The sequence below is a fragment of the Fukomys damarensis genome, unplaced genomic scaffold (genome assembly GCF_012274545.1).
Source record: "Fukomys damarensis isolate Sample0158 unplaced genomic scaffold, DMR_v1.0_HiC HiC_scaffold_18, whole genome shotgun sequence".
Classification (NCBI taxonomy): Eukaryota; Metazoa; Chordata; class Mammalia; order Rodentia; family Bathyergidae; genus Fukomys; species Fukomys damarensis.
Window position 1 is genome coordinate 12,066,774 of NW_022900930.1, and position 14,248 is coordinate 12,081,021.

Consider the following 14,248-nt stretch of genomic DNA (forward strand, 5'->3'; position numbering starts at 1 on the left):
ACACACACACACACACACACACACACACACATAATGCCAATAATGCCATTAGTTATGGTCTCACTGATGAAATTAGAGTTCTAATGAAACAGTCACCTTCTGAAAGCCCTACCTCGGCATGTTTGGGCAACATTTTAGGTCTAAACCATAACTTGGATCAAAAAAGTCCTTAAGATTGCTTTCAATTCAGGAATTCTATCGTTATTTAGAGCACTGTGTTGAGTTCTTGTTCCTTAATCTCAAACTCCCTCATTTCTGCCTCTGCTGATTTTCACCTTGGTCAGTCCCAAGTCTTGGTCTTCTCATGCTCTTGTATGGGAAAGGAAGAACCAGTACATCAGCCATCAGGTAAAGTGGAGGAAGAGCTAACTACCTGGCTATTTTAGAGTTAGTCATTTAATGTGCAGTGCTTCAGTTTCCCCGAAAGGAAGAGCCTATAACTCACAAACCTCAGACACTCAATTTTTCATCAGGAAATGAATGAAATAGGCCTAGAATATGATAACAGCAGTGAGGTCTCCAAAGATGAACATGCAGAAGTGTTACCAGGACACCTTGGGCACTGGGTGGAGATGATATCAGGTGTCCTTGGGTGCCTGATGGTGGCAAGATCCCCAAGTGGCATACATGAGACTGTTGTCTCTCCCTTGCATATGGGGGATCCTAGGACCTTGTACGTGCTATGCAGGCACTCTGCCACTGCAGCCCAGAGTTAACATCTTGATGAAGTTGATCTTGTATTCTACGAGGAGACCTGAAAGATTAGAAGAGTCTCATTGCCCATAATTCTTCTCATTCCAGAGACAGAAGCAGCATTTGCCCCTGGCTGGCACTGAAACGATGAACATGGTAGAGGGTATCCAAGGCCAAGCAAGGATTGCAGTGCGGTGCAGTCCATCCTAATTCCAGAGATTTATGGCTTCCTTCTAAATAAACAAAACCATTGGAAAATCTCAGTCCAGACAGGTGATCAAATGGAAGGAGTCATTTTTCAGTCTGAATGCTATTTGTTTTTCTTGTGACTGTTGTCATTAACCCCTGAGAGGGACAGCAGACCGGTCCATTTCACTTTCCTGTCATCATCTAGTTTATGGCATCATTAAAATTCATTGAGCACTCATCTTGGCACGGAACAAGCAGCCCATATCGAGGAGGCAGTGTTCCTAGAACAATCTTGGCAGAAGAAAAGTCCAGCCTGGGCCTAGAGCCCACACAGCTCATAGAGTCTGTGCTGGGAGGTTGTGTGGTTCTGATGGTTACTACCTGTTCTCAGCACTGCTGTGCCCAGTAGAAGGCATTGCAGAACAGAAGTGATGCACAGTCAGGGAAGAGAGAGCAAGACTGTTTGTACATTTATTACTTTTAGATTAAAGAGGAAGTGGAGATAAAGTCTGGACATAGCTAGGAGTGATGGTCACAGAGTGCTTTGGAATGTACTGCATGCCCCTGAATAGTAGTTTAAATTGACTAATTTTTAAAAATGGCTTAAAAGTTTTTAAATGACTAAAGTTTTACAGGTAAATTTTATGTTATGTACATTTTACCATCACTTTTTATGTTTAAAAAAAGTTAGTTGGGTTATCCACAGACCAGGTCTATCATGAAAAGGAAAGTAATGGAACACTTGCCATCATACACCCTCATGATTTCAAACGCCGTACTGAATGAGTGACCTTCTGTTTCTTCTCCAGGGTTGATTTATCTTGGGAGCAATGATGGAAGCTCCCTCCTGTAGGATTCACATAGGTGCTCGTGTGCATACTAATGTGAGAGCAAATGGAGATTCTCTAACTCCAAACAGTTCAATACCTTTCAGAGAGACTTGACCCCTTTTTATCCTCCAAACATGAACCAAGGAGTTTGTCTCTGGGGCAGTCCTTCCTACTTGTCCTATGGATATGCTAAGCAATTTTCCCATATAGTGTGCTAAATTTAGACAGCTCCCTTTTTGCCCTTTGCTCCCAGAACTGGATATTTTTGCACTGAGCTGGGCTAGGTGAGGGCTTTTGGATTTCATCCAAGGCTTACTTTCCTGTGCTATATGTGGACCTATAAATGTGTTCCTCACTTGGAGACTAACAGGATCTCAAGACCAAAAGAGGCCCGAAATGTGCCCTGTTTGATTGACAGACAGGGCCTGTGAAATGGTCACAGCCCTAGACGCCTTTAGCTTGCCTCTATTTTGAGAAAGGACTGTCTGTCACCTTAGAGACCCCCGACATCAACAGGGGCTCAGGCATAAATTAGTGAACTTTGTAAAGTACCCTCCATCAATCTCTGTCTCTGTATTGGATTTAGGCTGAGTTATTTTACTCTTCTTCAAAGTCTTTGGTAACTTCAGATATTTCAGACCAATTCACATTCCCTGCTTGTAATTTCTAAGTCGGAAATTACATATGGAAGCCGAGTCGCCTCTCTCTCTGCTACAGCCTGAGCTGCCTGTTACCAAGGCTTTCTTCATTATTCAGGCTCATTCACATGAATACCAAAAGCAACACTTGGTGCCCATGGAGGGTTTCCAGCCACAGAGGTCATGAAACGCCTGGGAATATTTTTTGTTTATCACCCACGCAAAGGATTTATGACTGCCTAAGTGCATATTTCTAGTATTCTGTATTCTGAATAAAAGACCCCTACACTGTGATGAGTACAAGTTTTTAAAATTCACATTGAGAATGATAGCAGGTAAAGGGCAAGAATAAAATAAAACACTTTCAGTATATTCAGAATGAAAATTTATTAAAATGTGTCCTTTAAAGTGTTTCCTTTAACTGATCATTTGGGAAGGTGTTTCACGGGGGTACAGACACCCTGAAACATTTCCCCTTCTGAAATCTTTTATGTGTAGCTTTAGAAGAGCAAAGGGTGTGGCATGCAAAAGAGACCAGCAGTAGCGAGGCAGAACTGAGGACAGGAGCAGGGATGCAAATGCTATAACCACTTTATTCAAAACGTTTCTGTTCACTTTCCACCTGTGGATGACCACAGCTAGGTGTAGGATGGGGAATTTAAAGGCCAGATGTGATTCCTTGACAGAAATGCAGAACTGAAAGTGTTGTGTGTCCCCATCCTTACCAAAGCCACTCTTCTTTTTAATGAGGAAGGAAGACTTTTATTTGTATGAAATTACAGCTGGTGTAGGTTGAATGGTGTCCCCAATCAATTCACATGCTCCCAATATATATCTCAAAATGTGATCTTCCCTTTGAAAATAATGTCATTGCAATAATAATTGGTTATGATGAGGTCACACTGGATTAGGTCCTACTGGAATAATGGGGGTCTCTAATCTGTTATTGATGGATCACTTATTTTTTAAAGGGAGGGGGTGGATGCCCATTAGTTGGAGACTGGATAAAGAAGATGTGGTTATTCTCTAAAATGGAATACTACTCAGCCATAAAGAATGAGAAATTAGAGTCATTCATAGGAAATGGGTGCATATTGAGGTCATGCTCTTAAGTGAAGTAAATAAGACACATGTATAAATACTGAGTAGTTTCTTTGGTGTGAAAACCTAAAAGGGCAAATAAGATCCAAATGGTATAACTGACAATGTGAAATGGGAAGATAAGGGCTAAAGGTGTAGGGGAAGTGGGCAGAGCGAAAAGAAAAAATATGAGAAAATGAAAAAATGGAAACAAAGTTTTTGTAAATAGGGAAGGGAGGAAGGGGTGAAGGGAGGGCAGGAACAAGGGGAAAAAAATGAGAACCAAGACCTGTCATGTAAAGGTACAAGATCCCAATGATGAATGTAACTGTACTGTATAACTAAAAAGTAGCAATAAACTCAGTGAGAAAAGAAAAAAAGGGAGGGGGTGGAATTAGGACACAAAGACACCTACAAGGAGAGGATAATGCAAACACATAGGGAAAAGGCCATTCACAAGGAAGGTGTCCAGCCAACTGCTGGAAGCCAGAGAGAGTGGGGAGCAGACTCTTCCCTCACAGCAAACTGAAGGAACTAATCCTGTCCATTTGGGCCACTCGCCTCCAGAACGGGAACAGAAATGTCTGTTGCTTGCCCTACTTAGTTTACAGCACTTGGTTACAGCAGTGGGTGCGAACAGTCACAGTGATCAAACTGAAAGTGTGTAGCACAGTGCATTGCTTTTGCAGTCATGGGAGCTGTAATTCCAAAGGTTCAATTTTACTGTCAAAATATTTATGATTAAAGAAATATTTCTTAATATCTTGACTTATATAGTATCGCTTGTATGCATTCTTCATGCGCCCATGTAGGTTTTTATACAATACAGAGTCTTTGACTCCTTTGTTTGGGATTCTTATATCCAAGAACTCTTGAAAGCTTAAAAGACCTAAGAATCTTGGCATCTTCCTTCTGTCACCCTAAGATATCCAAAGTTCCATATGGCCTTTAAGCTCCATATCTTTCTACTTTTCTGACTACCTTGCAGGCTGTGTGTATGCCTCCTTCACTTGAAAAGCCCGCTTATCACTGGGGATGTAGCAGAAAGGCACATGGTCATTTCGACAGGTGGCTAGTGTGGCTGCTAGTGTGACTGCAGTGTATGTGGTCTCAGGTTCTGGGAAAGGGTCTGGTGTAATGCTGGGGACTCTACTGAGGCACGGGGCAAGGCACCTTACACTTTTCTGTTATATACTGCATTTGCTTATAGGGTACACATGGGTGATTTCCTTCTTTTTATTTTGCCCAAATTCAAACTGCAACTGCCTTCCAAGTTTGGAGGGTTTTACATTTTACCCTCACACTCTACTCTACGTATCTTTGAAGTTTCATTTCTTTCTGGAATTATTTTGGTGCTGAGCAAATTAAAAATTCCATATTCATTAATTTGTATTTCTACATGTATGGGTATTGACTAAATTAGCAATTTTTAGGAAAATAGATTTTTCCTATCATCACTGTGGAGCCACCTGCCTTGGCTGCTTGGGTTGTTTGGCTCAGAATCTTCTGCCTCTTAAGCAGGCCTTATGTCAGACCTTATGACAGACTCAGCTCGGCTCAGCGCCATCCCACACAAAAGCACAAGTCATGATCCTAAAATATGAGAGGGGTATGCAGATTTTCATGTACATCTCTCGAAGAGGTGTCCAAGTGGACAGCACAGTGCACCGTAGATGACATAGCAACATTGATGACAACTGCTTTTCTTCTGTCCACACTTCCTTGCACAGCGTAAGTGAATAAACTGTCAAAGGACAAGTGCCGAAGGCCACACCTCCCTAGCTCCTCACACATCGGAGCTCTGCCCTTTGCACTTGACCTTGGCCTGATGTGATGACCATTTAGATTAACCTCTCCTGGATTGTTTTCACATGTGATTTTCATGTTTACATGAGTGGTCTTCAAATATTTTGTGAAGCCAATTAGATATTTGTTGATTGATGGTTTTGCTTTGCTGGGGATTGAACCTGTGGCCTCACTCATGCTAATCATGCACTCTATTACTGAGCTACTCACTCAGCCCAAACATTTTCGATTGTATCCATTTGTCCTAGGCAGTTTCATATGTCTATAACAGAGTACCCAAGACTGGATAATTTATAATGAACAAAAGTTTATTCCTCATAGTTCTGGAGGCTGCAAAGTGTGAAGTCCAAGATAAGATTGAGAAGGTAGTACCTGGTAGAAAGGAGACAGAGTGAGAGAGAAACTGAGACTTAACCTTTTAGAACTGTGATAGAGACATTATTAAATAAAAATATATAGTATTCCATTCATAAAGGCAGAGGTCTCATGGCATTACCTTTAGTGATTACCTTTAGTATTGCATTCTATTTTGTTCTATTGGTACTGGGATCAATTGCAGGGCCTCATGCGTGCTATGCAGGCATTGAATTACACCCCCAGGTCCATCTGCCTCTAAATACTGTTACAATGGTGATATTATTTGTGCATCTTAGAGGGGACATATATTTAAACCATAGCAATAATACATAAAGATCAATAAAGTGTTCTTGTTACTCTTGTATTATATATATATATTTATATATACACACAATATATATATATATATATATATATATAAAATAAAACAGACAATACACAGAAATTTTTAATGTTTGAGCTTATGTACCTCAACATAAAAAATGTATATACATATTATAGTTTGTTATTTACTGAAAAGTTAACAAATCATAGTAATAATTTTTAGTAAGAGCAGTGTGGTTGAGTATTCTTATTTTAGAATATACAGTACTGGTTTAACACTTATGATCCAGCAATGCTAATTCACTGGTAGGGTCATTTTTCCCTTTTCCCCTCTTCCTTTCTTTTATTGCTGGTGCAGCTGAAACAATGTCTCACAAAGCTGTGTAGGACCAGATGGAGCCAGTGCCCTTTCAGATGCTCATTTTCATTCTACTCCACTGATTATGAGGATTTTTTTGTTTAAATTCTGCTAGCAAATTTCATCTTCTCTGATGTCAGTCAGTTTCTCTTCCCAAGTAATCACAAAGCATTTCATTTTTGTACTTTTACCAAATAAGTTCGCAGCTCACTAAAAGTCTGTTCAGAAGAATTTCCAATAGACTTTTGATGGTTTTGTTAAGTGACATGGCTTGTTTTCAGGTAAAAACAATAATCATACAAACATGGGAAATGCTTTCAAATGTCCACTTTCAAACTGTTCTTTTTCTAGCATTAGTTTCTTTAAAAAGACAAAACACTTTCTCACAGATTGAGCTAACTTCTTTTCAAATCCAAAAAGTTATCACTGGTTTCTAAAACCCCGCATGATATGGACAGAGGGAAAGTACATTGAGGGAATAGCATAAATGTCAGAACTTCCATTTTCTTTCTCTTTTTTTTCTTACTGAGTTTGTTGGTACTTTTTAGGTATACAGTACAGTTACATTCATCATTGAGATCCTGTACCTTTACACAACAGATCCTGGATCTCATTTTTCCCCATACCCCTGCCCTCCCTTCACTCCCTCCACCCTTCTGTATTTACAAAAACTTTGTTTCCATTATTTCACTTTCCTTAATTTTTCTTTTCCCTTATTTCCTTTTCCCTACCCTTCCTACTTCCCATTTTCTTAATGTTTGCTTGTGTTTGCATTATTACTATCTTCGGTTGGCTATTTGGATTGTTGGGGCATTTTCTAGGTCAGGATTTTCTGTTTAAAAGACACAGGCAATTCCTTGGAGTCACTGTTCCACACTACTTGGTTCACTTTGTGAGATTAGTTTAGTTACCATGTAAGCAAGGACACACTACTGCAATGTTTTCAGGAGTTGTGACAGCTCATGGCTGAGAGAGGGGCTGCCATCTACTTCCTGGAATACAGCACCTCCGCTCTTCACTTAATGTCCTGGATGGTTCCCTTGACTGGGACAGACAAAATAAGGGTGCCAATTTCAATATATCTATTAACATTATAGAAGTTAAATGTCTTTTCCTCTTTTTGATAAAATTAAATATTAGTGAAAGTGTTTTCTCCTCCAGTGCTGGGCATACCATTTGGAGACTACTGATCTATATCAAGGGTGTTTAAAAGGGCTATGAAACTCCTTAATATTCTTCAAAAATTAGTTACTGGGATTGAGAAAATCAAATTACATTTTAAAAATTAAAAAACGGAACACAAAATGAGTTTTGTATATATGGTGTATAATCACTAACTCAAATTAATTAACACACACATATTATAAATATGTTACCTCACCCAAATCCTTTACTATTTTCTAAAAGGGTCTGTCTATTGCTTGAGCTGACTGTGAGATTCATAAAGTGCTGTAAATCATTGCAGTATTGTCAGAAATTCCCAACCAGGCACCAGGGCCTCTTCCTGGTTGTGTATTACTGCAGCTACCTCTGTCACATGACCTGGAATCACTGAGTCTTTGTTTCATTTTCATAAAGCCCCAGCCCCCTTCCATTGTGGTTCTAGAGGGGCTTCTAAAGTTAAGCTGCAACATCAAATAGCAAACGCGCTTTTTTTAAATCAGAGTTATTTGCTAGGCTTTCTCCTTGGTCAATAAAAAATAGCTGTCAAAAGCACCCTTTTGCAAAGCTCTTAAAGGTAATGGTCAAACTATCTTTAATGATTCCTCCAATATGGTTAAGCAAAGCAAACAAACAAAAAATAACAAAATACATTATTTCCCAGTGTCTTGGAAATATCGCAAATGCTACTAGAGTAGAAGTTTCGTTTTTCAGTGACAGACAGAAGAACCACACTTAGAAACAATTATTACCCTTCATGTTTTAACACATACACATGAGACATACACACATAGGTCTGCACACCTGCACATCTGCAATACAATGTTTTTGAGTGATGTACAAGGAAACAAAATATCATTTGACAAATACTGGGTTAGTGTGAGGGGTAGAGGTCATTAGCTGTACACATTTCATGTAATATGAATTACAAGCAACAAGGCTCCCAGCTAAAATGATTTTTAGAAAGTGATTCCATAGAAGGAGCTGTGATCCTACGATGTTCTGCCCCAGTATCACCTCATGAGGTATTTAAAATGCTACCCTCAGGTCTCTCTTCCATGATTCTGATATAGAGCAACATGTGGGTTTTCTGAGGTGATTCTTGCCGACACTGAAGTTGCAGACATTGGTCTAGGCCAGAGGTGGCAAACTTAGGGCGCGAGTTAGCACTGAAAGTTCTGAAAGTTTGTGCCACCACTGGTCTGGGCTGTGTGTCAAGAGAAACAGAAGTGCTGATGCAAGGTGGGCACACAGCATGGATCTGCTGTCCCGGAAGTGACCATCTGCTTTTTCCAGGTCCATTCACAACTTCTGTTCACGTCATAGTACTTTCTGAGAGCAGGCGGTTATTACAACAGTGAATGGTTTCCTCCTCCAAGTGTTTGGCTTTCACTATTGCCACCTGTGTCCCATCCCATTAGGATCTGTGGATGACGCATGGCTCTTGTCACGGACTGACATACACTGGAGCAGAAACTCGACAGGATGGTCTAAGCCAAAGCAAAAAATAAACAAGCAAACGGAATGAACCAATCTTTCTAGAAAATTCCCTGGAACAAAACCAACTATGTGGAGTGTTTTCTCAGATGCAAAGAAAGACAAGACCCAGGGGCCACCTTGACCACTGATGGAGGTCAAGTTGACTGGTCAGGGGCTGGGAAACTGGTGGTGGGTTTGGGCCTGGCTCCTTTGACTTGATTTCCTAGAATGTGTTCCATAGAATACTGATCTCACTTGATGCTCCATGAATAAAAGATCTGATAGTTAAACCACTTTTTAAAATGTTTTATTGTAAAATAATTCTAGACTCGTAGGAAGTTGCAAAATAATACAGATAGGCCTGCGTATCCTTTCCCCAACTTTTCCTATGAGACATTATACATAGCAATAGTAAAATATCAACCAGAAAATTGGCATTGGTGTAATACTATTAACTTGGCTACAGGCTTATCTAGTTTTACCATTTTTTACATGCATTCATTATTAAGTGTGCGTAGTTCTATCACTTTTATCCCACGTATAGATTTGTGTAATGTCTTTTGCTGTAATAAGTTTTTTGAAATCTAAGCATGTACCATAGTTTTTTATTAGCTCTTATATTCTTGGACATTTATCCAGGAAAAGTGAAGGGCTATATTCACATGAAACCTATACACACAAGTGTTCATAGAATCTTTACATACAACAGACTAAAACCAAAACAACCCAAGTGTTCTTCAGTGGCTGAAGAGTGATGCCTCCATACCATAGAACATTACTCAACATTATAAAGGAACAAAGTTGGCCAATGCAACAACTCAACCAATCTTAAGAACATTACACATAGTGAAAAAAACCTGGATCTTAAAGGCTACATTCATGTGGTTCTACTTATATAACATGCTTGAAATGACAAGTTAGTGAGCTGAGGAGCAAATTAGTGATTGCTAAGGGAGAGACATGCAGAGCTGAAGGCAAGGGAGTCCCATCAGGGCAGTGATGACGAATGTTTTAGAGCTTTCAATGATACAGTGTCCTATAGGCTCAGCACCCCTGCTTTGGGGTAATGGAATAGCCCTATATCTTGCTTGTATGATAGTTGCATGTGGAGTTTTATAAGGAATGACCAGTGCACCATCTTACATTCCCACTGGGACATATAAGAAATCAGTTTCTTTGCATCAGCTCCAGGGTTATCACTGTTTCCTTAGTGGCTATAACAGTGTATTAATGTCATGTTGTAATTGTAATTTGCATTTCCTTAGTAGCTAATCATGCTGAGTATCTTTTCATGTTCTTATTTTTTTATTTTTATCTCCTCTTTGGTGACATGTCTGTTCATGTCCTTTGCCCATTTAATAACTGTTATTGTTTGCTGTTGGTTTTTGAAAATGTTTTTACATATTCTAAATTCTAATCCTTTGTCAAACATTTGATTTGCAATTACTTTCTTTGGGGTTGTCTTTTCCTTTGCCTAACTGGGTCATTAGTAGCACAAGATTTTTCAATTTAGTTTTTCTGTTATGGATTGTACTTTGGTGTCATTTCTAATAACCTTTCTCCTATTCCTTAATCCTAAATATGTTTTTCATGTGTTCTTCTGAAAATTTGCTGTTCTTTTTAAACATCTGAATCTGTTAAAGTATAACATATTGTTCTAGTTTTACTTAATTCCATAATACATTTCAATTAATTTCTGCATAAAGAGTAAGAGGTTGAGGTTCATGCTCAATGTTTTTCACATATTAGGGGCTAATTAAAATCACAAAATTGAAGACATTTACTTTTAAAAAATTAATTAATTATATTGGTGTAAGTATACATTGTAATGACATTCATCATGGAAAATTTGCACCTTTCCATAATCCATCTTGGTTCTTACTTTTTCCCCATTCCCCTGCCTTCCCTTCAACTCCTCCACCCCTCCCTATCTACAAAGACTTTGTTTTCAGTTTTTCTTTTTTTTATATTGATTCCATTCTCATCTCTTCCCCTACCCCTCCCATTGCTCCTTCCCCTTTGCATCTTTTCTTCCTATTTCACATTATCTATTATACCTTTTAGTCCTTATTTACACTTTCAGTTTTTCACACTAGAGAAACTTCCATATTTACTCAAATGTGTCTTATTTATTTTACTTAAGAGCATAGCCTCAAGATGCATCCATTTAGCTGTAAATGTCTCTAGTTTCTCATTCTTTATGGCTGAGTAATACTTCATTTTATTAAAAAAATCACATCTTCTCTATCCAGTCTCCTGTTGATGGGCAATTGGGCTGTTTCCAAGTTTTAGCTATTATGAATTGTGCTGCTATGAACATGGGTGCTTGATTTTCACAGAGGTTGTACCAGTCTACACTCCCACCAGCAGTGGAGCAGGGTTCCTTTTTCTCCACAGCCCCACCAGCATTTGTTATTGGTTGATTTCGTGATAGCAGCCATTCTTTCTAGGGTGAGGTAGAATCTCAGTGTTGTTTTCATCTGCATCTCTCGAATGACTAGTGATACTGAGCATTTTTTCATATATTTATTTGCTATTTTTACTTCTTTGAGAAATGTCTGTTCATTTCAGATGCCCATTTTTGGACTGGGTCTTTAAATTTGGGAGGTCTGATTTTTTAAAGTTCTTTATATATATTCTAGATAGTAGACCTTTGTCTGAGGAACAGCTGGTGAAAAGTTTTTCCCACAGTGTGAGTTGTCTCTTCACACTGTGCAGAAGGTTTTTAATAAGAAGAGATCCCACTTATTGATTGTTTGTGCTAGTTCATGGCCAACTGAGGTTTTGTTCATAAAATCCTTCCCTACACCATTAAGATTTTTATTTTTTAAGTTTAGAGTTTTGAAACGACCATCTATGTAGGCAGCACTTTCTTTGTATGAGACATAGTAGGTATTAAGAATTTCAACAAAATTTCTGTTCTCTATGAACTATTTTATTTCATCTTGTTTGCACGAACTTATTAGTTTGCACAATACTTTTAAGACTATATTTTGTAAAAATCCTTTAGGAAATTCTGCTTGAGACCACAGCATAGGCAGATTAAGAAACCGAGTCAATGCAAGCAAAGAGTTATGTAAAATCAGATGAGTAGGGGTCCAGGGATTTAGTTTGGTGGTTCTGCCACCTGCTTCACAAGTGCAAGGTCCTGAGTTCCATCCTCAGTACAAAAACACAAAACAAAACAACAACAACAACAAAAAAAACCCAAACCAAAACAAAATCAGATGAATAGGGCAATAGCCAGGTGGTTCGACTGTGGTTTGGCCCCAGCAACACTTGCCTTGAGCCTTGGTTCCTACCACCAGAGTTAGTAGGGACAGCCCTGTGGAAGTCTTTGGGTTACAAGGGCAGAGCCTTCAGAGAGAGATTCATGCCTTTCCCCCATTAGTGAATTTCCACTCTCATGGGCCCTGTTTGGTTACTGAAAGATGGATTGTTATCAGGTGAGGATGCCCTGTGCTTTGCCTCTTTTGCATGGGCCTGTTTGCCCTTCTGCTTCCCAGCATGACTTGAAGCAGTACCAGGCCTTTACCAGATGCCAAGCAGATGCCAAACAGATGCCAGTACTGTGCTCTTGGACTTTCCAGCCACCAGAACTGAAAGCCAAAGTAAACCTTTACTGTTTATAAATCACTCAGTCTCCTTGATTCTAATCAGCAACAGAACATGGTTGAGCCCAGCCAGCATCTGTTGGAAACCTGGAGTCAAAAGGCTGAAGATAGAAGAGGAAAGAGGACTCAGGAGTTGGGTAAAATGCTGGGAACGAGACATGGTCTGATGGACTAAGGGTGTCAGTGCCAGCCTGCTTTCTAAAGACATTTGCTTCTTTCTTATTTTCTGGGCGGCTCAATGCTAGTGTCTGGCAGGAACCAGCTGGGTTTATACACACATGCACACACATTTTTTAAAGTTTTTTTTTTTTAATGTAAAGATGTTTCCTTGTCTGTACCAGTTTGGGGATAAGACATATGGTCACAGCCATGCTCACAATATGTTTATCAAGCATTTGGGGATGTAGCACTTCCTTTTAAATCACTATGGATGACTTTATGTGTTGCCCTGTGCTACCTAGTCTTATCTGGTGACTTTAAGAATGACTCCTTTACGCCTTCCTGTTTCAGCTCACAGTGGCCACACTTGCAGACTTCCATTGTGGACAGATGCCTATGTCAACGATGCCGCTGCCATTTCTGCTTGTTGTTCTGCCCCACGAATGAGACTGATGTTGCCACCACAGCCTGATGTCCCTGTCCATATCCCCGTCTCTAAACGGGTGGCCATTCCCAGTGCATTGCATCTTTTAATACTTTTTCTGCTTTGGCTTCTTCTTTCAAGACGTGAGCATTCATCTGTGAAGCTGTTTTGAAGCTCAGGATCCATCCCTCATAATCACCTTGACTCATGGACTAAGAACAGCATTGCCTTTCTGAGACACATCAGCCATGCTCCTAGATTTCCTTCACACCCTGTTATTTAGAAACTATCTTACTTATCTGAGCCATGGTCTTGGTTCAGGCCATTTACAAAAGAATGGGTTGTTCTCAACTTGCCATTTATAAATTTCAGGTAAATTCTGAAAATTGTCAGACCAGTTATTTAGAATTTGGGCCTTATATCCCATAGCTACAAAATCACACATAATGGCAAAGCTCCCAGGCCAGCCCACAAAAGCCTACTTATCCAGAATTGAAGCAAAAAAGCCCCACAGTCTAACCACGAGTACCAGTGGGTTTCCACTGGAATGTGTCTTATACCCACTGGGAAGCCGAGGAGGCAGGGTGAAATGAATCCCGAGGTTACAGCTATTTCATTGTGGGGATTCTGCAGCTGGGTATCAGTAAACCAGGCCCTCGAGAGTGGAGATGTTCACTGAGTGATTTATCAAGTCCTGGGACGTTCCGAAGGAATTTGTATAACTATAATTTAGTTCCACAGACCTAAAGCTTTGATTTAATACCTTCTACCTAAGCACTGTAATGTTTGTGTTCTTGGGATAGGGCTGAAAATCCTAAATCAGAGAGGACGCAGGCTGGGTTCAGGTGGCACTGGTGTCTGGAGACGGGCTGTGGACGGGCACACGTGTAGTAGCTGCGGTTCTGGCAGAGGCAGTGCACTTAGCTCCCTGGGCTGGGGAACAGCATTGTGACCATGATTAAATCATGCCGTTTGTTTTTAAAGAAAGCTTTCTTCCACCTATTTGTCCTTCTTTGCTATCCTTCTTGGTCTCACGCCGATCAGGAAAATAGGTTAGTATGTAATACGAGGGATACACTTGAGAACTTGTATTTATTTATTTTCGAGACAGATCTTGTGATGCTGTCCAGAGTGGC

General features: G+C 39.8%; 1 long non-coding RNA gene across 1 annotated transcript in view; it reads left to right on the forward strand.

The window, feature by feature from the left end:
* Nucleotides 1–14,013, forward strand: part of LOC117286737 — a 42,703-nt gene extending 28,690 nt beyond the window's left edge. The window contains exon 3 of the long non-coding RNA XR_004517856.1: nt 13,040–14,013. This is a non-coding gene — a long non-coding RNA (uncharacterized LOC117286737). The remainder of the gene's footprint in view (nt 1–13,039) is intronic.
* The last annotated feature ends 235 nt before the right edge of the window (nt 14,014–14,248 follow it).